We start from the raw sequence: 23,297 nt of genomic DNA, 5'->3' as shown, positions 1-23,297 counted from the left end.
TCGGAAAAAGTATTGCCTCTGTCAGATCCTCCTTCATGGATGCCCTCAAATCTGACCTAATTATTTTGAGAGCAGAGAACAACCTCTCTACACTAACTTGGGTTGGTGGCAAAGCAGTAACCACTCGGGCAACATCTCTGACAATGTCAGGATACAGAGGAATCGCTTGTTGCACTGTTATTTTTGATGAACGGTCAAATTTCTCAATTTCTTTTAGTGCACATGAAAAATTCTGCTGAAATGTACTGGCTGTGTTCTTTGATGGGGATGACTCTTCTTCTATGCGGGAACGCTTTGCACGGTCCTTGTGATCCAAATACTTTTCTAAATTAAATTCTTCATCAGTTGATGAGAGTGAAGATGTGGCAGGACCAAATTCTTCTTGTTCCTCCTGACTGTTCTGCAACCCTTTCATCCTTACTGCTATTTCAAACAGAGCTTCTTTTCCTTTAGTTAGCTGTTGATCATCTAGAAGAATCCGATGCATTGGGTCTACATAAACAGCTGCCAAAAGAATGTTATTTTGTAATAGTAGCTCCTCTCTCCGTTTCATTGATGTAGCAATGCCACGTGCAATTAACCCTCCTCTTTGGGACAGGAGAAACATCAGGTTCTTCCACTTCTTTAAGAAAATACCTGGAGTTAAGTCCTCTGCTTGTAATTTTTTAGTCACTGTAAATGGGTGCTCTAGCAATTCTTCCAGCTCAGTCACCTGATTCCACTGACTTTCATTTAGCGTCAATTGAGGGTTAGCCATGTCTACAAGAAAGGTTTTCAGTTCAACCAAGCGCTGAATCATTAAGTAAGTACTTCCCCATCGTGTGGCTTGATCAATAATTGCCCCTTTTCCAGCACGTCTCTTCAAAATTGAGTCAACTTTAGGGGTTCTGGCAACAGTAGCCAATTTTCTCACCTTGCCAATCAGTGCAGCAGCATGTCCTTCTTGCAGACTGTCTCTTATAGCCAGCTGTAACGTATGCACAACACAGCGCATGTGATGAATGAAAGAACGTATTGACACAGTTTCAACAAGATCATCTAAACTATCATGTTGCTGTTCATCTGAAGCAACTTCAGTTTGCTCCTCAGTTACAATACTGTGTTTCTCTATTTCAAACATTTCTGTGTCTGTGGACCCAGAATGTTCTTCTAGCTGCTGGTCACCATCATTACTCTCATTCATTAGCTTAATAGTACTTATCATATTTGCAGCATTGTCAGTTACGACAGAAAGAACTTGCTCTTTTTTAAGTTCATAGTCTTGCAGAACCTTTTCCACCAAGACCTGGAGAAACTCACTGGTGTGATGAGCTTTGGTGTCTTTTACTGCCAATGTCTTGGTAACTATTTCATTTTTGTCACAAACAAATCGGTTCACTCTGTGACGTGTGCAGGCATCCATTTTAAGAAACAGAAAGCGTCCCTTGAGAATTTTTTTAAGTTCTTCCTTTTGTTTAAAAGCTTCTTCGATTACTAATTTTCTAATACTCTCTCTCTCCAGAGAAACACCAAGCTTGCGGGCCATTTCCCCATTCAGACACATAAAAGCTGGTCGTGAAAATAATGAAATAGGCACACTATCCTTTACAACAAGCTCTATGATCTGTTTTTTAAATGTATCTACTGTCATTGTCACAGTAACTTTGTCACTGACAAAATATCTTGCAACTGATGGCTGCAAAGTTCTCTGCTCCTTTGTTTGGCTGGAAGAGCTGGGCACTGGTTCATTGGTTTGGATGCAGTCTTTCTCATCCACTGCTTTCAGTACTTCTGGATGAAAGCGCTGTAAATGTCTCTTTAGATTAGAAGCTCTGGTAGGAGCATTTTTATCTTTGCCTGAATATGCACTGATCTTGGCTTCACAGCATTTGTTTTCGTCTGGATCATTTGTCATACACTGACAGACATAATGTTTTCTGTTATGATCCTAGTGGCAAGGATCGCAGGTCGGACTAGCTAAGTAACTGAACAGACTACTAGCTCTGGGGAAGTGGTAACTAGATTGACCGCAACCTGATCCTATCCGCAAACAACTATAGGCAGCCGTGGAACGTTACCTAAAAATCCTAGACGTCTCGTCACGGCCTGAGAAACTGACTATTCCTGGAGGGAAAGTAAGTCCTCACTTGCCTCAGTGGAATGACCCCAAAGATATAGAATAGCCCCCCACAAATATTAACGGTGAGTTAAGGGGAAAGCACAAACGCAGAGATGAAATCAGATTTAGCAAATGAGGCCCGCTAATACTAGATAGCAGAAAATAGGAAGGGAACTGTGCGGTCAATAAAAAACCCTATTCAAAATATCCACGCAGAGATTGCTCGAGCCCCCGCACCAACTAACGGTGTGGGGGAAGCAACTCCGTACCCCAGAGCTTACCAGCAAAAAGAAATCACATATTAGCAAGCTGGACTAGACTCATCATACACAGAAATTATATTGCAGGCAGATGAGCAAAAAATATTCAAACAGAACTTAGCTTATCCTGAAGAGGCAGAAAACGAGATAATCAGGAGTAATCAGAATAGCACTGAATACATTGACAGCTGGCAACAAGTGGAAGTGCAGCAGAGCTAAATAGGAGCCTCCCTGGTGAATAACGAGGCAGCTGATCCAGCAGACCCGCAGGATAATAAACCAAACCACCAGGGGGAGCCAAAAAACCAAAGTCACACAATACCATCTGTGACCACAAGAGGGAGCCTGAAAACGGAGTTCACAATAGTACCCCCCCTTAAGGAGGGGTCACCGAACCCTCATCAAAACCCCCAGGGCGATCAGGGTGAGCCACATGGAAGGCACAAACCAAATCGGCCGCATGAACATCAGAGGCGACAACCCAGGAATTATCCTCCTGACCATAGCCTTTCCACTTAACCAAATACTGAAGCCTCCGTCTAGAAATACGAGAATCCAAGATCTTCTCCACCACGTATTCCAATTCTCCCTCAACCAGCACAGGGGCAGGAGGCTCAACTGAAGGAACCACAGGCACCACATACCTCCGCAACAACGACCGATGGAACACATTATGAATAGCAAACGATGCCGGGAGGTCCAAACGAAATGACACAGGGTTAAGGACTTCCAAAATCTTATAAGGACCGATAAACCGAGGCTTAAACTTAGGAGAGGAGACCTTCATAGGAACAAAGCGAGAAGACAACCACACCAAATCCCCAACGCGAAGTCGGGGACCCACACAGCGACGGCGGTTGGCAAAGCGCTGAGCCTTCTCTTGTGACAGCTTCAAATTGTCCAGCACATGATTCCAAATCTGATGCAACCTATCCACCACAACATCCACTCCAGGACAGTCAGAAGACTCCACCTGACCCGAGGAAAAACGAGGATGAAACCCTGAATTACAAAAAAAAGGCGAAACCAAAGTAGCAGAACTAGCCCGATTATTAAGGGCAAACTCGGCCAATGGCAAAAAAGTCACCCAGTCGTCCTGATCAGCAGAAACAAAACATCTTAAATAGGTTTCCAAAGTCTGATTAGTGCGCTCGGTTTGGCCATTCGTCTGAGGATGGAAGGCCGACGAAATAGACAAATTAATGCCCATCTTAGCACAAAAGGTCCGCCAAAATCTAGACACAAACTGGGATCCTCTGTCGGAAACAATATTTTCAGGGATCCCGTGCAAACGAACCACATTTTGAAAAAACAGAGGAACCAACTCGGAGGAGGAAGGCAACTTAGGCAAGGGCACCAAATGGACCATTTTAGAAAAACGATCACACACCACCCAAATGACCGACATTCTATGAGAGACAGGGAGATCTGAAATAAAATTCATGGAAATGTGCGTCCAAGGCCTCTTTGGGACAGGCAAAGGCAACAACAAGCCACTGGCACGAGAACAGCAAGGCTTAGCCCGAGCACAAATTCCACAAGACTGCACAAAGGAACGCACATCCCGCGACAAGGAAGGCCACCAGAAGGACCTAGCCACCAAATCTCTGGTACCAAAAATCCCAGGATGGCCTGCCAACACCGAAGAATGAACCTCGGAAATAACTCTGCTGGTCCATCTATCCGGGACAAACAGTCTCTCCGGTGGACAACGGTCAGGTCTATCTGCCTGAAACTCCTGCAGCACTCGTCGCAAATCTGGGGAGATGGCAGACAAAATCACCCCTTCTCTGACGATACCAGCTGGCTCTGAATCACCAGGAGAGTCAGGCACAAAACTCCTAGAAAGAGCATCAGCCTTCACATTCTTCGAACCAGGCAGGTATGAGACCACAAAATCAAAACGAGAGAAAAACAACGACCAACGAGCCTGTCTAGGATTCAGCCGCTTGGCCGACTCGAGATAAATCAAATTCTTGTGATCAGTCAAGACCACCACACGATGCTTAGCTCCCTCGAGCCAATGTCGCCACTCCTCAAATGCCCACTTCATAGCCAACAACTCCCGATTACCAACATCATAATTCCGCTCGGCAGGCAAAAACTTTCTTGAAAAGAAAGCACATGGCTTCATCACAGAGCCATCAGAGCTTCTCTGCGACAAAACAGCCCCCGCTCCAATCTCAGAAGCATCAACCTCGACCTGGAAAGGAAGGGAGACGTCTGGCTGACATAAGACCGGAGCCGAAGAAAACCGGCGCTTCAGCTCCCGAAAGGCCTCCACAGCCACAGGAGACCAATTAGTAACATCAGAACCCTTCTTGGTCAAATCCGTCAATGGCTTAACACCAGAAAAATTAGCGATGAAGCGACGGTAAAAATTAGCAAAACCCAAGAACTTCTGAAGACTCTTAACAGATGTAGGCTGAGTCCAGTCATGAATAGCCTGAACCTTGACTGGGTCCATCTCAATAGCAGAAGGAGAAAAAATGAAACCCAAAAAAGAGACCTTCTGGACTCCAAAAAGACATTTTGAGCCCTTCACAAATAAAGCATTGGCACGCAGGACCTGAAACACCATCCTGACCTGCTTAACATGGGACTCTGTTGTGAATTTGGATTCTGGGCTCCCCCGGTGGCTACTGGTGGAATTGAACTGGTGTTTTCATCTTCTCTGTTCACCTGTTCCCATCAAGATGTGGGAGTCGCTATATAACCTTGCTGCTCTGTTAGTTGCTTGCCGGTCAACAATGTTATCAGAAGCCTCTCTGTGCTTGTTCCTGCTCCTAGACAACTACTAGATAAGTTGGACTCTTGTCCATGTTTGTTTTTGCATTTTTGTTCCAGTTCACAGCTGTAGTTTCGTTACTGTGTCTGGAAAGCTCTTGTGAACAGGAATTGCCACTCTGGTGTTATGAGTTAATGCCAGAGTTTTAAAGTAATTCCTGGATGGTGTTTTGATAGGGTTTTCAGCTGACCATGAAAGTGTCCTTTCTGTCTTCTGCTATTTAGTAAGTGGACCTCAAATTTGCTAAACCTATTTTCATACTACGTTTGTTATTTCATCTTAATTCACCGCCAATACATGTGGGGGGCCTCTGTCTCCTTTCGGGGTATTTCTCTAGAGGTGAGCTAGGACTAATATTTTCCTCTGCTAGCATTATTTAGTCCTCCGGCTGGTGCTGGGCATCTAGAATCAACGTAGGCATGCTACCCGGCCACTGCTAGTTGTGCGTTAGGTTTAGTTCATGGTCAGCTCAGTTCCCATCTTCCAAGAGCTAGTTCCTATATATGCTGATGCTATGTTCTCTTGCCATTGAGAACATGACAGTTTGACCGGCCCACAAAGTGTTAATTGTTTGGGCTGAAGCAGGAGAAAAAGAAGTGTTTAAGGGAATTTTTTTTTTTTTTTCCCTCAGAGTTTTGCTGCCTAGCCCTTAATTGCTGTCTAGCTGCCTCTTACCTCCTCTTAACCCTTGAATGGCTCTGTGTCCACCTGTTTGTAATGGATCTTCAGAGTGTAACTGCAGGTTTGATTAATCTCGCCACGAAGGTACAAAATTTGCAAGACTTTGTTTGTCATGCACCTGTATCTGAGCCGAGAATTCCTTGGCCGGAATTTTTCTCGGGGAATAGATCTGGGTTTCAGAATTTTCGAAATAATTGCAAATTATTTTTGTCCCTGAAATTTCGCTCTGCCGGAGACCCTGCACAGCAGGTCAGGATTGTGATTTCCTTGCTCCGGGGCGACCCTCAAGACTGGGCTTTTTCATTGACACCAGGGGATCCTGCGTTGCTCAATGTGGATGCGTTTTTTCTGGCCTTGGGGTTGCTTTATGACGAACCTCATTTGGAGCTTCAGGCAGAAAAAACTTTGATGTCCCTATCTCAGGGGCAAGATGAAGCGGAAATTTACTGTCAAAGATTCCGTAAATGGTCTGTGCTTACTCAGTGGAATGAGTGCGCCCTGGCGGCGACTTTCAGAGAGGGTCTCTCTGATGCCATTAAGGATGTTATGGTGGGGTTCCCTGTGCCTGCGGGTCTGAATGAGTCCATGACAATGGCTATTCAGATCGATAGGCGTTTGCGGGAGCGCAAACCAGTGCACCATCTGGCGGTGTCCACTGAGAAGTCGCCAGAGAGTATGCAGTGTGATAGAATTCTGTCCCGAAGCGAGCGGCAGAATTTTAGACGGAAAAATGGGTTGTGTTTCTATTGTGGTGATTCTACTCATGTTATATCAGCATGCTCTAAGCGCACTAAAAAGCTTGATAAATCTGTTTCCATTTGCACCTTACCATCTAAGTTTATTCTATCTGTGACCTTGATTTGCTCTTTGTCATCTATTACCACGGACGCCTATGTCGACTCTGGCGCCGCTTTGAGTCTTATGGATTGGTCCTTTGCCAAACGCTGTGGGTATGATTTAGAGCCTTTGGAGACTCTTATTCCTCTGAAGGGGATTGACTCCACCCCATTGGCTAATAATAAACCACAATACTGGACACAAGTAACTATGCGTATTAATCCGGATCACCAGGAGATTATTCGCTTTCTGGTGCTGTATAATCTACATGATGATTTGGTGCTAGGATTGCCTTGGCTGCAATCTCACAACCCAGTCCTCGACTGGAGAGCTATGTCTGTGTTGAGCTGGGGATGTAAGGGGGCTCATGGGGATGTACCTGTGGTTTCCATTTCATCATCTATTCCCTCTGAAATTCCTGAGTTCCTGTCTGACTATCGTGACGTCTTTGAAGAATCCAAGCTTGGTTCATTACCTCCGCACCGAGAGTGCGATTGTGCCATAGATTTAATCCCGGGTAGTAAATACCCAAAGGGTCGTTTATTTAATCTGTCTGTGCCTGAACATGCTGCTATGCGAGAATATATAAAGGAGTCCTTGGAAAAGGGACATATTCGTCCATCGTCATCTCCCTTAGGAGCCGGTTTTTTCTTTGTGTCAAAAAAAGACGGCTCTTTGAGACCATGTATCGATTATCGGCTTTTGAATAAAATCACTGTAAAATATCAATACCCATTGCCGTTGCTGACTGATTTGTTTGCTCGCATAAAGGGGGCCAAGTGGTTCTCTAAGATTGACCTTCGTGGGGCGTATAATTTGGTGCGAATCAGGCAGGGGGATGAGTGGAAGACCGCATTTAATACGCCCGAGGGCCACTTTGAGTATTTAGTGATGCCTTTTGGTCTTTCAAATGCTCCGTCAGTTTTCCAGTCCTTTATGCATGATATTTTTCGCGATTATTTGGATAAATTTATGATTGTGTATCTGGATGATATTCTGATTTTTTCGGATGACTGGGACTCTCATGTCCAGCAAGTCAGGAGGGTTTTCCAGGTTTTGCGGTCTAATTCTTTGTGTGTGAAGGGTTCTAAGTGTGTTTTTGGGGTACAGAGGATTTCCTTTTTGGGATATATTTTTTCTCCCTCTTCCATTGAAATGGATCCTGTCAAGGTTCAAGCTATTTGTGATTGGACGCAGCCCTCTTCTCTTAAGAGTCTTCAGAAATTTTTGGGCTTTGCTAACTTTTATCGTCGATTTATTGCTGGTTTTTCGGATATTGCTAAGCCATTGACCGATTTGACTAAGAAGGGTGCTGATGTTGCTGATTGGTCCCCTGACGCTGTGGAGGCCTTTCGGGAGCTTAAGCGCCGTTTTTCCTCTGCCCCTGTGTTGCGTCAGCCTGATGTTGCTCTACCTTTTCAGGTTGAGGTCGACGCTTCTGAGATCGGAGCTGGGGCAGTGTTGTCGCAGAAAAGTTCTGACTGCTCCGTGATGAGGCCTTGTGCCTTCTTTTCCCGTAAATTTTCGCCCGCTGAGCGGAATTATGATGTTGGGAATCGGGAGCTTTTGGCCATGAAGTGGGCTTTTGAGGAGTGGCGCCATTGGCTTGAGGGGGCCAGACATCAGGTGGTGGTATTGACTGACCACAAAAACTTGATTTATCTTGAGACCGCCAGGCGCCTGAATCCTAGACAGGCGCGCTGGTCATTATTTTTCTCTCGGTTTAATTTTGTGGTGTCATACCTACCGGGTTCTAAGAATGTTAAGGCGGATGCCCTTTCTAGGAGTTTTGAGCCTGACTCGCCTGGTAACTCTGAGCCCACAGGTATCCTTAAGGATGGAGTGGTATTGTCAGCCGTTTCTCCAGACCTGCGGCGGGCCTTGCAGGAGTTTCAGGCGGATAGACCGGATCGTTGCCCACCTGATAAACTGTTTGTTCCTGATGATTGGACCAGTAGAGTCATCTCTGAGGTTCATTCTTCTGCGTTGGCAGGTCATCCTGGCATTTTTGGTACCAGGGATTTGGTGGCAAGGTCCTTCTGGTGGCCTTCCCTGTCACGAGATGTGCGAGGCTTTGTGCAGTCTTGTGACGTTTGTGCTCGGGCCAAGCCTTGTTGCTCTCGGGCTAGTGGATTATTGTTGCCCTTGCCCATTCCTAAGAGGCCTTGGACGCACATCTCGATGGATTTTATTTCAGATCTGCCTGTTTCTCAGAAGATGTCTGTCATCTGGGTGGTGTGTGACCGTTTCTCTAAGATGGTCCATTTGGTTCCTCTGCCCAAGTTGCCTTCTTCTTCCGAGTTGGTTCCTCTGTTTTTTCAAAATGTTGTTCGTTTGCATGGTATTCCTGAGAATATCATTTCTGACAGAGGGACCCAATTCGTGTCTAGATTTTGGCGGGCATTCTGTGCTAGGATGGGCATAGATTTATCTTTTTCGTCCGCTTTCCATCCTCAGACGAATGGCCAGACCGAGCGGACTAATCAGACCCTGGAGACATATCTGAGGTGTTTTGTGTCTGCTGACCAGGATGATTGGGTTGCTTTTTTGCCATTGGCAGAGTTCGCTCTCAATAATCGGGCCAGCTCTGCCACTTTGGTGTCCCCGTTTTTCTGTAATTCGGGGTTTCATCCTCGATTTTCCTCTGGTCAGGTGGAATCTTCGGATTGTCCTGGAGTGGATGCTGTGGTGGAGAGATTGCATCAGATCTGGGGGCAGGTGGTGGACAATTTGAGGTTGTCCCAGGAGAAGACTCAGCTTTTTGCCAACCGCCACCGTCGTGTTGGTCCTCGGCTTTGTGTTGGGGATTTGGTGTGGTTGTCTTCTCGTTTTGTCCCTATGAGGGTCTCTTCTCCTAAGTTTAAGCCTCGGTTCATCGGCCCGTATAAGATATTGGAGATTCTTAACCCTGTTTCCTTCCGTTTGGACCTCCCTGCAACCTTCTCTATTCATAACGTTTTTCATCGGTCATTATTGCGCAGGTATGAGGTACCGGTTGTGCCTTCCGTTGAGCCTCCTGCTCCGGTGTTGGTTGAGGGTGAGTTGGAGTACGTTGTGGAGAAAATCTTAGACTCTCGTGTTTCCAGACGGAGACTCCAGTATCTGGTCAAGTGGAAGGGATACGGCCAGGAGGATAATTCTTGGGTGAATGCATCTGATGTTCATGCCTCTGATCTGGTTCGTGCCTTTCATAGGGCCCATCCTGATCGCCCTGGTGGTTCTGGTGAGGGTTCGGTGCCCCCTCCTTGAGGGGGGGGTACTGTTGTGAATTTGGATTCTGGGCTCCCCCGGTGGCTACTGGTGGAATTGAACTGGTGTTTTCATCTTCTCTGTTCACCTGTTCCCATCAAGATGTGGGAGTCGCTATATAACCTTGCTGCTCTGTTAGTTGCTTGCCGGTCAACAATGTTATCAGAAGCCTCTCTGTGCTTGTTCCTGCTCCTAGACAACTACTAGATAAGTTGGACTCTTGTCCATGCTTGTTTTTGCATTTTTGTTCCAGTTCACAGCTGTAGTTTCGTTACTGTGTCTGGAAAGCTCTTGTGAACAGGAATTGCCACTCTGGTGTTATGAGTTAATGCCAGAGTTTTAAAGTAATTCCTGGATGGTGTTTTGATAGGGTTTTCAGCTGACCATGAAAGTGTCCTTTCTGTCTTCTGCTATGTAGTAAGTGGACCTCAAATTTGCTAAACCTATTTTCATACTACGTTTGTTATTTCATCTTAATTCACCGCCAATACATGTGGGGGGCCTCTGTCTCCTTTCGGGGTATTTCTCTAGAGGTGAGCTAGGACTAATATTTTCCTCTGCTAGCATTATTTAGTCCTCCGGCTGGTGCTGGGCATCTAGAATCAACGTAGGCATGCTACCCGGCCACTGCTAGTTGTGCGTTAGGTTTAGTTCATGGTCAGCTCAGTTCCCATCTTCCAAGAGCTAGTTCCTATATATGCTGATGCTATGTTCTCTTGCCATTGAGAACATGACAGGACTCCCAATCATCAGAAAAAACCAGAATATCATCCAGATACACAATCATAAATTTATCCAGATATTCGCGGAAGATGTCGTGCATAAAGGACTGAAAGACAGAAGGAGCGTTAGAAAGTCCAAAAGGCATCACCAAGTACTCAAAATGGCCTTCGGGCGTATTAAATGCAGTTTTCCATTCATCACCCTGCTTAATACGCACAAGGTTATACGCACCACGAAGATCTATCTTGGTGAACCAACTAGACCCCCTAATGCGAGCAAACAGATCAGATAACAATGGCAAAGGATACTGAAATTTGACCGTGATTTTGTTTAGAAGGCGATAATCAATACAAGGTCTCAAGGAACCATCCTTCTTAGCCACAAAAAAGAACCCCGCACCAAGAGGGGAGGAGGAGGGGCGAATAAGTCCTTTCTCCAAAGACTCCTTTATATAACTCCGCATAGCAGCATGCTCCGGCACTGACAAATTGAAAAGTCGTCCCTTAGGAAACTTACTACCAGGAATCAAATTTATAGCACAATCACAATCCCTATGAGGAGGTAGAGAACTGAGTTTGGGCTCATCAAATACATCATGGTAATCTGACAAAAACGCAGGGACCTCAGAAGGAGTTGATGAAGCAATTGACACCACAGGAGCGTCGCCATGAATTCCCTGACAACCCCAACTTGACACAGACATTGCTTTCCAATCCAGGACTGGATTATGAGTCTGCAACCATGGCAGGCCCAACACGACAACATCATGCAAATTATGCAATACAAGAAAGCGAATCACCTCCTGATGAACAGGAGTCATGCACATGGTCACTTGTGTCCAGTACTGAGGTTTATTCGTAGCCAATGGTGTATGTTGTGAATTTGGATTCTGGGCTCCCCCGGTGGCTACTGGTGGAATTGAACTGGTGTCTTCATCTTCTCTGTTCACCTGTTCCCATCAAGATGTGGGAGTCGCTATATAACCTTGCTGCTCTGTTAGTTGCTTGCCGGTCAACAATGTTATCAGAAGCCTCTCTGTGCTTGTTCCTGCTCCTAGACAACTACTAGATAAGTTGGACTCTTGTCCATGTTTGTTTTTGCATTTTTGTTCCAGTTCACAGCTGTAGTTTCGTTACTGTGTCTGGAAAGCTCTTGTGAACAGGAATTGCCACTCTGGTGTTATGAGTTAATGCCAGAGTTTTAAAGTAATTTCTGGATGGTGTTTTGATAGGGTTTTCAGCTGACCATGAAAGTGTCCTTTCTGTCTTCTGCTATGTAGTAAGTGGACCTCAAATTTGCTAAACCTATTTTCATACTACGTTTGTTATTTCATCTTAATTCACCGCCAATACATGTGGGGGGCCTCTGTCTCCTTTCGGGGTATTTCTCTAGAGGTGAGCTAGGACTAATATTTTCCTCTGCTAGCATTATTTAGTCCTCCGGCTGGTGCTGGGCATCTAGAATCAACGTAGGCATGCTACCCGGCCACTGCTAGTTGTGCGTTAGGTTTAGTTCATGGTCAGCTCAGTTCCCATCTTCCAAGAGCTAGTTCCTATATATGCTGATGCTATGTTCTCTTGCCATTGAGAACATGACAGTTTGACCGGCCCCCTAAAGGGTTAAAATCCTTGGCTGAGAAAGGAGAGAAATAAGAAGTCTGCTGAGATTTTTTTTTTTTTTTTTCTCCTTCTAATCTTTGAATGGCTCTGTGTCCACCTGTTTGTAATGGATCTTCAGAGTGTAACTGCAGGTTTGAATAATCTCGCCACGAAGGTACAAAATTTGCAAGACTTTGTTTGTCATGCACCTGTATCTGAGCCGAGAATTCCTTTGCCGGAATTTTTCTCGGGGAATAGATCTGGGTTTCAGAATTTTCGAAATAATTGCAAATTATTTTTGTCCCTGAAATTTCGCTCTGCCGGAGACCCTGCACAGCAGGTCAGGATTGTGATTTCCTTGCTCCGGGGCGACCCTCAAGACTGGGCTTTTTCATTGACACCAGGGGATCCTGCGTTGCTCAATGTGGATGCGTTTTTTCTGGCCTTGGGGTTGCTTTATGACGAACCTCATTTGGAGCTTCAGGCAGAAAAAACTTTGATGTCCCTATCTTAGGGGCAAGATGAAGCGGAAATTTACTGCCAAAGATTCCGTAAATGGTCTGTGCTTACTCAGTGGAATGAGTGCGCCCTGGCGGCGACTTTCAGAGAGGGTCTCTCTGATGCCATTAAGGATGTTATGGTGGGGTTCCCTGTGCCTGCGGGTCTGTATGAGTCCATGACAATGGCTATTCAGATCGATAGGCGTTTGCGGGAGCGCAAACCAGTGCACCATCTGGCGGTGTCCACTGAGAAGTCGCCAGAGAGTATGCAGTGTGATAGAATTCTGTCCCGAAGCGAGCGGCAGAATTTTAGACGGAAAAATGGGTTGTGTTTCTATTGTGGTGATTCTACTCATGTTATATCAGCATGCTCTAAGCGCACTAAAAAGCTTGATAAATCTGTTTCCATTTGCACCTTACCGTCTAAGTTTATTCTATCTGTGACCCTGATTTGCTCTTTGTCATCTATTACCACGGACGCCTATGTCGACTCTGGCGCCGCTTTGAGTCTTATGGATTGGTCCTTTGCCAAACGCTGTGGGTATGATTTAGAGCCTTTGGAGACTCCTATTCCTCTGAAGGGGATTGACTCCACCCCATTGGCTAATAATAAACCACAATACTGGACACAAGTAACTATGCGTATTAATCCGGATCACCAGGAGATTATTCGCTTTCTGGTGCTGTATAATCTACATGATGATTTGGTGCTAGGATTGCCTTGGCTGCAATCTCACAACCCAGTCCTCGACTGGAGAGCTATGTCTGTGTTGAGCTGGGGATGTAAGGGGGCTCATGGGGATGTACCTGTGGTTTCCATTTCATCATCTATTCCCTCTGAAATTCCTGAGTTCCTGTCTGACTATCGTGACGTCTTTGAAGAATCCAAGCTTGGTTCGTTACCTCCGCACCGAGAGTGCGATTGTGCCATAGATTTAATCCCGGGTAGTAAATACCCAAAGGGTCGTTTGTTTAATCTGTCTGTGCCTGAACATGCTGCTATGCGAGAATATATAAAGGAGTCCTTGGAAAAGGGACATATTCGTCCATCGTCATCTCCCTTAGGAGCCGGTTTTTTCTTTGTGTCAAAAAAAGACGGCTCTTTGAGACCATGTATCGATTATCGGCTTTTGAACAAAATCACTGTTAAATATCAATACCCATTGCCGTTGCTTACTGATTTGTTTGCTCGCATAAAGGGGGCCAAGTGGTTCTCTAAGATTGACCTTCGTGGGGCGTATAATTTAGTGCGAATCAGGCAGGGGGATGAGTGGAAAACCGCATTTAATACGCCCGAGGGCCACTTTGAGTATTTAGTGATGCCTTTTGGTCTTTCAAATGCTCCGTCAGTTTTCCAGTCCTTTATGCATGATATTTTTCGCGATTATTTGGATAAATTTGTGATTGTGTATCTGGATGATATTCTGATTTTTTTGGATGACTGGGACTCTCATGTCCAGCAAGTCAGGAGGGTTTTCCAGGTTTTGCGGTCTAATTCTTTGTGTGTGAAGGGTTCTAAGTGTGTTTTTGGGGTACAGAGGATTTCCTTTTTGGGATATATTTTTTCTCCCTCTTCCATTGAAATGGATCCTGTCAAGGTTCAAGCTATTTGTGATTGGACGCAGCCCTCTTCTCTTAAGAGTCTTCAGAAATTTTGGGGCTTTGCTAACTTTTATCGTCGATTTATTGCTGGTTTTTCGGATATTGCTAAGCCATTGACCGATTTGACTAAGAAGGGTGCTGATGTTGCTGATTGGTCCCCTGACGCTGTGGAGGCCTTTCGGGAGCTTAAGCGCCGTTTTTCCTCTGCCCCTGTGTTGCGTCAGCCTGATGTTGCTCTACCTTTTCAGGTTGAGGTCGACGCTTCTGAGATCGGAGCTGGGGCAGTGTTGTCGCAGAAAAGTTCTGACTGCTCCGTGATGAGGCCTTGTGCCTTCTTTTCCCGTAAATTTTCGCCCGCTGAGCGGAATTATGATGTTGGGAATCGGGAGCTTTTGGCCATGAAGTGGGCTTTTGAGGAGTGGCGCCATTGGCTTGAGGGGGCCAGACATCAGGTGGTGGTATTGACTGACCACAAAAATTTGATTTATCTTGAGACCGCCAGGCGCCTGAATCCTAGACAGGCGCGCTGGTCATTATTTTTCTCTCGGTTTAATTTTGTGGTGTCATACCTACCGGGTTCTAAGAATGTTAAGGCGGATGCCCTTTCTAGGAGTTTTGAGCCTGACTCGCCTGGTAACTCTGAGCCCACAGGTATCCTTAAGGAGGGAGTGGTATTGTCAGCCGTTTCTCCAGACCTGCGGCGGGCCTTGCAGGAGTTTCAGGCGGATAGACCGGATCGTTGCCCACCTGATAAACTGTTTGTTCCTGATGATTGGACCAGTAGAGTCATCTCTGAGGTTCATTCTTCTGCGTTGGCAGGTCATCCTGGCATTTTTGGTACCAGGGATTTGGTGGCAAGGTCCTTCTGGTGGCCTTCCCTGTCACGAGATGTGCGAGGCTTTGTGCAGTCTTGTGACGTTTGTGCTCGGGCCAAGCCTTGTTGTTCTCGGGCTAGTGGATTATTGTTGCCCTTGCCTATTCCTAAGAGGCCTTGGACGCACATCTCGATGGATTTTATTTCAGATCTGCCTGTTTCTCAGAAGATGTCTGTCATCTGGGTGGTGTGTGACCGTTTCTCTAAGATGGTCCATTTGGTTCCTCTGCCCAAGTTGCCTTCTTCTTCCGAGTTGGTTCCTCTGTTTTTTCAGAATGTTGTTCGTTTGCATGGTATTCCTGAGAATATCATTTCTGACAGAGGGACCCAATTCGTGTCTAGATTTTGGCGGGCATTCTGTGCTAGGATGGGCATAGATTTATCTTTTTCGTCCGCTTTCCATCCTCAGACGAATGGCCAGACCGAGCGGACTAATCAGACCCTGGAGACATATCTGAGGTGTTTTGTGTCTGCTGACCAGGATGATTGGGTTGCTTTTTTGCCATTGGCAGAGTTCGCTCTCAATAATCGGGCCAGCTCTGCCACTTTGGTGTCCCCGTTTTTCTGTAATTCGGGGTTTCATCCTCGATTTTCCTCTGGTCAGGTGGAGTCTTCGGATTGTCCTGGAGTGGATGCTGTGGTGGAGAGATTGCATCAGATCTGGGGGCAGGTGGTGGACAATTTGAGGTTGTCCCAGGAGAAGACTCAGCTTTTTGCCAACCGCCACCGTCGTGTTGGTCCTCGGCTTTGTGTTGGGGATTTGGTGTGGTTGTCTTCTCGTTTTGTCCCTATGAGGGTCTCTTCTCCTAAGTTTAAGCCTCGGTTCATCGGCCCGTATAAGATATTGGAGATTCTTAACCCTGTTTCCTTCCGTTTGGACCTCCCTGCATCCTTTTCTATTCATAACGTTTTTCATCGGTCATTATTGCGCAGGTATGAGGTACCGGTTGTGCCTTCCGTTGAGCCTCCTGCTCCGGTGTTGGTTGAGGGTGAGTTGGAGTATGTTGTGGAGAAAATCTTAGACTCTCGTGTTTCCAGACGGAGACTCCAGTATCTGGTCAAGTGGAAGGGATACGGCCAGGAGGATAATTCTTGGGTGAATGCATCTGATGTTCATGCCTCTGATTTGGTTCGTGCCTTTCATAGGGCCCATCCTGATCGCCCTGGTGGTTCTGGTGAGGGTTCGGTGCCCCCTCCTTGAGGGGGGGGTACTGTTGTGAATTTGGATTCTGGGCTCCCCCGGTGGCTACTGGTGGAATTGAACTGGTGTCTTCATCTTCTCTGTTCACCTGTTCCCATCAAGATGTGGGAGTCGCTATATAACCTTGCTGCTCTGTTAGTTGCTTGCCGGTCAACAATGTTATCAGAAGCCTCTCTGTGCTTGTTCCTGCTCCTAGACAACTACTAGATAAGTTGGACTCTTGTCCATGTTTGTTTTTGCATTTTTGTTCCAGTTCACAGCTGTAGTTTCTTTACTGTGTCTGGAAAGCTCTTGTGAACAGGAATTGCCACTCTGGTGTTATGAGTTAATGCCAGAGTTTTAAAGTAATTTCTGGATGGTGTTTTGATAGGGTTTTCAGCTGACCATGAAAGTGTCCTTTCTGTCTTCTGCTATGTAGTAAGTGGACCTCAAATTTGCTAAACCTATTTTCATACTACGTTTGTTATTTCATCTTAATTCACCGCCAATACATGTGGGGGGCCTCTGTCTCCTTTCGGGGTATTTCTCTAGAGGTGAGCTAGGACTAATATTTTCCTCTGCTAGCATTATTTAGTCCTCCGGCTGGTGCTGGGCATCTAGAATCAACGTAGGCATGCTACCCGGCCACTGCTAGTTGTGCGTTAGGTTTAGTTCATGGTCAGCTCAGTTCCCATCTTCCAAGAGCTAGTTCCTATATATGCTGATGCTATGTTCTCTTGCCATTGAGAACATGACAGGTGTAGCATCAATTCCCCTTAGTGGAATAGGGAATTTTAAAGGCTCCAAAACAAAACCACAGCGCCTGGCAAATGACAAATCCATCAGACTCAGGGCAGCACCTGAATCCACAAAAGCCATAACCGGGTAAGATGACAGGGAACAAATCAGGGTAACAGACAAAATAAACTTAGGCTGTAAAGTACCGATGGTGACAGATTTATCAATCTTTTTTGTGCGCTTAGAGCATGCTGAGATAACATGAGCTGAGTCACCACAGTAAAAGCACAACCCATTTTGCCATCTATAATTTTGCCGTTCACTTCTGGTCAGAATTCTATCACATTGCATAGATTCAGGTGTCTGTTCAGAAGACACCGCCAAATGGTGCGCAGGCTTGCGCTCCCGCAAACGCCGATCAATCTGAATGGCCAGAGTCATTGACTCATTCAGACCTGCAGGCGTAGGGAACCCCACCATGACATTCTTAATGGCTTCAGAAAGACCCTTTCTGAAATTTGCAGCCAGGGCACACTCATTCCATTGAGTAAGCACCGACCATTTCCGAAATTTCTGGCAGTACACCTCTGCATCATCTTGCCCCTGAGAGAGGGCCAACAACACTTTTTCAGCCTGGTTCTCCAGATTAGGTTCCTCATAGAGCAATCCAAGGGCCAGAAAAAACGCATCCACACTGAGCAATGCAGGATCTCCTGGAGCCAATGCGAAAGCCCAATCTTGAGGATCGCCACGCAAGAAAGAAATAATAATCTTAACTTGCTGAACAGAATCCCCAGAGGAACGAGGTTTCAAAGAAAGAAACAACTTGCAATTGTTCTTAAAATTCAGGAACCTAGATCTATCTCCAGAAAACAACTCCGGAATAGGTATTCTAGGCTCTGACATAGGACTGTGCACAACAAAATCCTGAATACTTTGTACCCTTGCAGCAAGATGATCCACACTGGAGGGTAAACTCTGGATATCCATATCAGCAGCTGAACTCAGAGCCACACCAAGATTAAGAGGAGGAGAGAAGCCAGACACACAGCAGCTAGACACACGGCAGCAAAAAGAAAAAAAAAATATCTCCAAGCTTCTTTTCTCCTGCTTCTGCCATGCAATTAACACTTTATAGGCCGGCTGTACTGTTATGATCCTAGTGGCAAGGATCGCAGGTCGGACTAGCTAAGTAACTGAACAGACTACTAGCTCTGGGGAAGTGGTAACTAGATTGACCGCAACCTGATCCTATCCGCAAACAACTATAGGCAGCCGTGGAACGTTACCTAAAAATCCTAGACGTCTCGTCACGGCCTGAGAAACTGACTATTCCTGGAGGGAAAGTAAGTCCTCACTTGCCTCAGTGGAATGACCCCAAAGATATAGAATAGCCCCCCACAAATATTAACGGTGAGTTAAGGGGAAAGCACAAACGCAGAGATGAAATCAGATTTAGCAAATGAGGCCCGCTAACACTAGATAGCAGAAAATAGGAAGGGAACTGTGCGGTCAATAAAAAACCCTATTCAAAATATCCACGCAGAGATTGCTCGAGCCCCCGCACCAACTAACGGTGCGGGGGAAGCAACTCCGTACCCCAGAGCTTACCAGCAAAAAGAAATCACATATTAGCAAGCTGGACTAGACTCATCATACACAGAAATCATATTGCAGGCAGATGAGCAAAAAATATTCAAACAGAACTTAGCTTATCCTGAAGAGGCAGAAAACGAGATAATCAGGAGTAATCAGAATAGCACTGAATACATTGACAGCCGGCAACAAGTGGAAGTGAAGCAGAGCTAAATAGGAGCCTCCCTGGTGAATAACGAGGCAGCTGATCCAGCAGACCCGCAGGATAATAAACCAAACCACCAGGGGGAGCCAAAAAACCAAAGTCACACAATACCATCTGTGACCACAAGAGGGAGCCTGAAAACGAAGTTCACAACAGTTTTCCATCTTGAGTGATGGTGAAATGTTCAAATACAGCTGATTTAATGTGATGCTTCTTTGACATTCTCAGGTTTTTAATTCTGCATTCACAATCCAAATGACAATTGTTTTTCCTAAAAACAATTGTACAAAATTATAGTGGTCAGTAATACTGTTATTCCTCATGTACTCACAGTTAACTGATGCAAAGTTTGTTGAAAGGATACTTCTTACAGTCTTCCTCTTCTGAGTAGCAGCTGTGAGATGCTTGGAAGACGCACACCTAGTAAACATCTAGTCTAGAGGAGGAGCTTTATTACTAAGAATTTGCAACACATTTTCACTTTCAGTTTCATACATTGTAAGTAGGGTTGGGGCAGCATGAGGTTAACCAAGTATAAGATTAGATAAGGGCAGTGGAGAACAGTGACACACAAGAAGAAATGTCTCTATCTCCAGCAGAACTGCTTATCACTGTTGTTCATAGTTTGATAGAACATATATATTTGAGTAACATTTATAAAATTCATATGAAAGTTCAATTATGAAATATTAATACATGTTTTTTAAAGCTGGAGTCGGTACATTTCTACCGACTCCGACTCCAACCAAAACTAACTCCGACTCCACAGCCCTGCTGTGGATGACTGGGATGAAAGTCGTATTCAGTGATGAATCTCGAATCTGCATTGGGCATGGTGATGATGCTGGAACTTTTGTTTGGTGCCTTTCCAATGAGATTTATAAAGATGACTGCCTGAAGAGAACATGCAAATTTCCACAGCCATTGATGACATGGGGCTGCATGTCAGGTAAAGGCACTGGGGAGATGGCTGTCATTACATCTTCAATAAATGCTCAAGTTATGTTGATATTTTGGACACTTTTCTTATCCAATCAATTGAGGATGTGTGGGGATGAAATCATTTTTTTAAGATGATAATGCATCCTGCCATAAAGCGAAAACTGTGCAAACATTCCTTGAAAATAGACACATAAGGTCAATGTGATGGCCGGAAAAAGTCTGGATCTCAATCCAACTGAAAATCTTTGGTGGAAGTTGAAGAAAATGGTTCATGACAAGGCTCCAACCTGCAAAGCAGATCTGGCAACAGCAATCAGAGAAAGTTGGAGCCAGATTGATGAAGAGTGCTGTTTGACATTCATTAAGTCCATGCCTCAGAGACTGCAAGCTGTTATAAAAGCCAGAGGTGGTGCAACAAAATACTAGTGATGTTTTGGAGTGTTTTTTGTTTTTTTTGTTTTTCATGATTCCATAATTTTTTCCTCAGAATTGAGTGATTCCATAATTTTTTCCCTATGCTTGGTTACAAAAAGTAACCATTACTGACTACCACATTTTTTGTTCTTTATTTCTGTTAGTGTTTCTTAAAGCCAGAAAGTTGCCATTTGAAATTACTTTAGTTTTGTGCCATGTCTGTGATCTGCTTTTTTTCTACAAAATTAAACAACTGAATGAACATCCTCCAAGGCCGGTGATTCCATAATTTTTGCCAGAGGTTGAATATGTTTTATAAGACCACAAGATAACGATTCTTTACTCCAGTAACAGTTGTATTACCACAGGTGTAAAAATTAAGTCAAATAAAAATTATAATCAAGTCCATGTGAAGACAACTTACAAGCAGAAAAGCATAACTATGAAGTCATGGCTAGACAAAGACCAGCCAAGATGGAGGGAGCGTACAGCATGTAAAGGTGCTTGTACATAATAAAGTGCCAATGTATGAAAAAAGCAGCAGTATACAGACGTAAGGTATGTGCACACATATTTTGGAGCTCTGCGGATTTTTCCGCAGCAGATTTGAGAAATCCGCAGGTAAAAGGCACTGCGTTTTACCGCGGATTTTGTGCGGATTCCACCTGCAATTTTGGCACCTCAGGAGCTACAAATGATACATAGCATGCACAGTGTATTCTATGAAAATCTACACTCCAAAATTATGCCCTTCCTCTTCCACCTCTGCAGTATGCCAAAATGTAACCTTCAACCAAGTGGGGTATGGCCAAGTTTGAGACAAATTGTGCATTAAGTATTTGGGTCGATTTTATCCTTTCTTTAGAGGAAATGTAGCATTTTAATGTAAAATATCTTTTTTTTTAGTGGACTTTGAATTAATGCTCCTGAAGTACACTTAAGAGTTAATGTGAATACTTTTCTGCCCAATGATGACAGAAGTATTCTAGGAGTGTACATCACTTGAGAGTTAATAAACTTCTAGAATATTTGGAAGGGTGCAGTTTTTAAAATAGCATCAATCTTGGCGCTTTTTGTAATGTATAGGCTCGTAAAAAAATTTTTGGGAAAATTGGTACCTAAAAAAATAGGTTTTGTAAATATTAAAACAAAATAAGATGATGGCTAAAAAGCCATCTGTTTCTATTTTGTAAATATTCTTTGAAAATATTAACCCCTTCAGCCCCCAAGCCTGTGTTCACCTGCATGACCAGGCCAAATTTTACAATTCTGACCAGTGTCAATTTATGAGGTAATAACTCTGGAATGCTTCAATTGATCCCACTGATTCTGAGTTTTTTCATGACTTATTGTACTTCATGATAGTGGTAAAATATCTTCGATAGGACTTGCACTTATTTGTGTTAAAAATGGAAATTTGAGGAAAATTTTGCAATTCTCAAACTTTTAATTCATATGCCCTTAAATTAGAGTTATGTCACACACATAGTTAATAAATAATATTTCCACATGTCTGCTTTACATCAGCACAATTTTTGAAACATAATTTTTTTTTGTTAGAAAGTTACAAGGGTTAAAAGTTGGCCAGCGATTTATTTTTGTAAACAAAATTTACAAAACCACTTATTTTATTTTTTAGGGACCACATTACATTTGAAGTGAGTTTGAAGGGTCTCTATGACAGAAAATACCCCAAAGTGACACAATTCTAAAAACTACACCCCTCTAGGTGCTCAGAACCACATTCAAGAAGTTTTATTAACCCTTCAGGAGCTTCACAGGATTTTTTGGAATATGGAAGGAAAAAATGTACATTTAATTTTTTTTTCACAAAAATTTTAATTTAGACCCAATTTTTTTTTATTTTTACAAGGGTAACAGGAAAAATGGACACTTTGGTGAGCAATTTCTCCCAAGCATGCTGATACCTTATATGTGGGGCAAAACCACTGTTTGGGCACAGGGCAGGGCTCAGAAGGGGAAGGAGCACCATTTGACTTTTTAAATGCTTAATTTGGTGCAATGATTAGCGGACACCATGTCACATTTGGAGAGTCCCTGATGTGCCTAAACAGTGGAAACCCCCCACAAATGACACCATTTTGGAAACTATAACCCCTTTGTGACCTTCCCAGAAATTTAGAACATTGAGCCATGAAAATAATAAAAAGAAATCACCTTTTTTCCCATGAAAATGTTTTTAGCCCCAAATTTTGCAATTTCATAAGGGTAACAGAAGAAATCGCACCATACAATTTGTTGTGCAGTTCCTCCTGAGTACGCTGATACCCCATATGTGGTCAAAAACTACTTTTGAGACACAGTGAAAATATCAGAAGGGAAGAAATGCTATATTGAGTTCAGATTTTGCTGGACTTGTTTGAGGGTGCTATGTCATTGAAACCCCCCCCCCCCCATAAAATTCCCCATTTTACAAACTACACTTATCAATGAATTCATCTAGGGGTGAAATGATCATATTGACACCACATGTGTGACAGAATTTTTATAACATTGAGCAGTGAAGGAAGAAAAAAAATTTACCCTCAGATTTTACATTTTCACACCGAGATATGGGGGAAAAATGACCCTAAAATTTGTCCCTCAATTTCTGCTGTATGTAGAAATACCCCATATGTGGATGTAGATTATGGCTTTGCGATACGGCGAGACTCTGGAGGGACGGAGCGTTATTTGCCTCCTGGAGTGCAGATTTTCCTAGAATAGTTCGTGGACTCCATATACAGAACCTCTAAGTGCTAGAAAAGCAGGATTCCCATTCAAGAGACCCCATTTTGGAAATTATAATCTTTTGAGAATGTATCTACAGGTGCAGTGACGACTTTTTGACTCCATGGCAGTTTTCCAGAAACAAGCAGTAGAGGATGTTGCTGAGTTGAAAATTGCAAACTGTAGTGATCAGTACGATGTAGTGACCAGTACATTTGTGCCCGTCTCATGCTTCTGCAGACACGCACCTGCAAAGTACAGAATGGCAAACATGGGTAAGCT

The 23,297-nt window shown here is 44.3% G+C and overlaps 1 protein-coding gene across 1 annotated transcript in view; it reads right to left on the bottom strand.

The window, feature by feature from the left end:
• The window catches only part of LOC143766306 (uncharacterized), a 152,497-nt gene that overhangs the window by 22,251 nt on the left and 106,949 nt on the right, over positions 1–23,297 (bottom strand). The window lies entirely within an intron of this gene.

Source organism: Ranitomeya variabilis, chromosome 4 (assembly GCF_051348905.1).
Source record: "Ranitomeya variabilis isolate aRanVar5 chromosome 4, aRanVar5.hap1, whole genome shotgun sequence".
Lineage (NCBI taxonomy): Eukaryota > Metazoa > Chordata > Amphibia > Anura > Dendrobatidae > Ranitomeya > Ranitomeya variabilis.
Note: the sequence above shows the minus strand (reverse complement) of the source record. Positions and strands in the feature narration are given on the sequence as shown.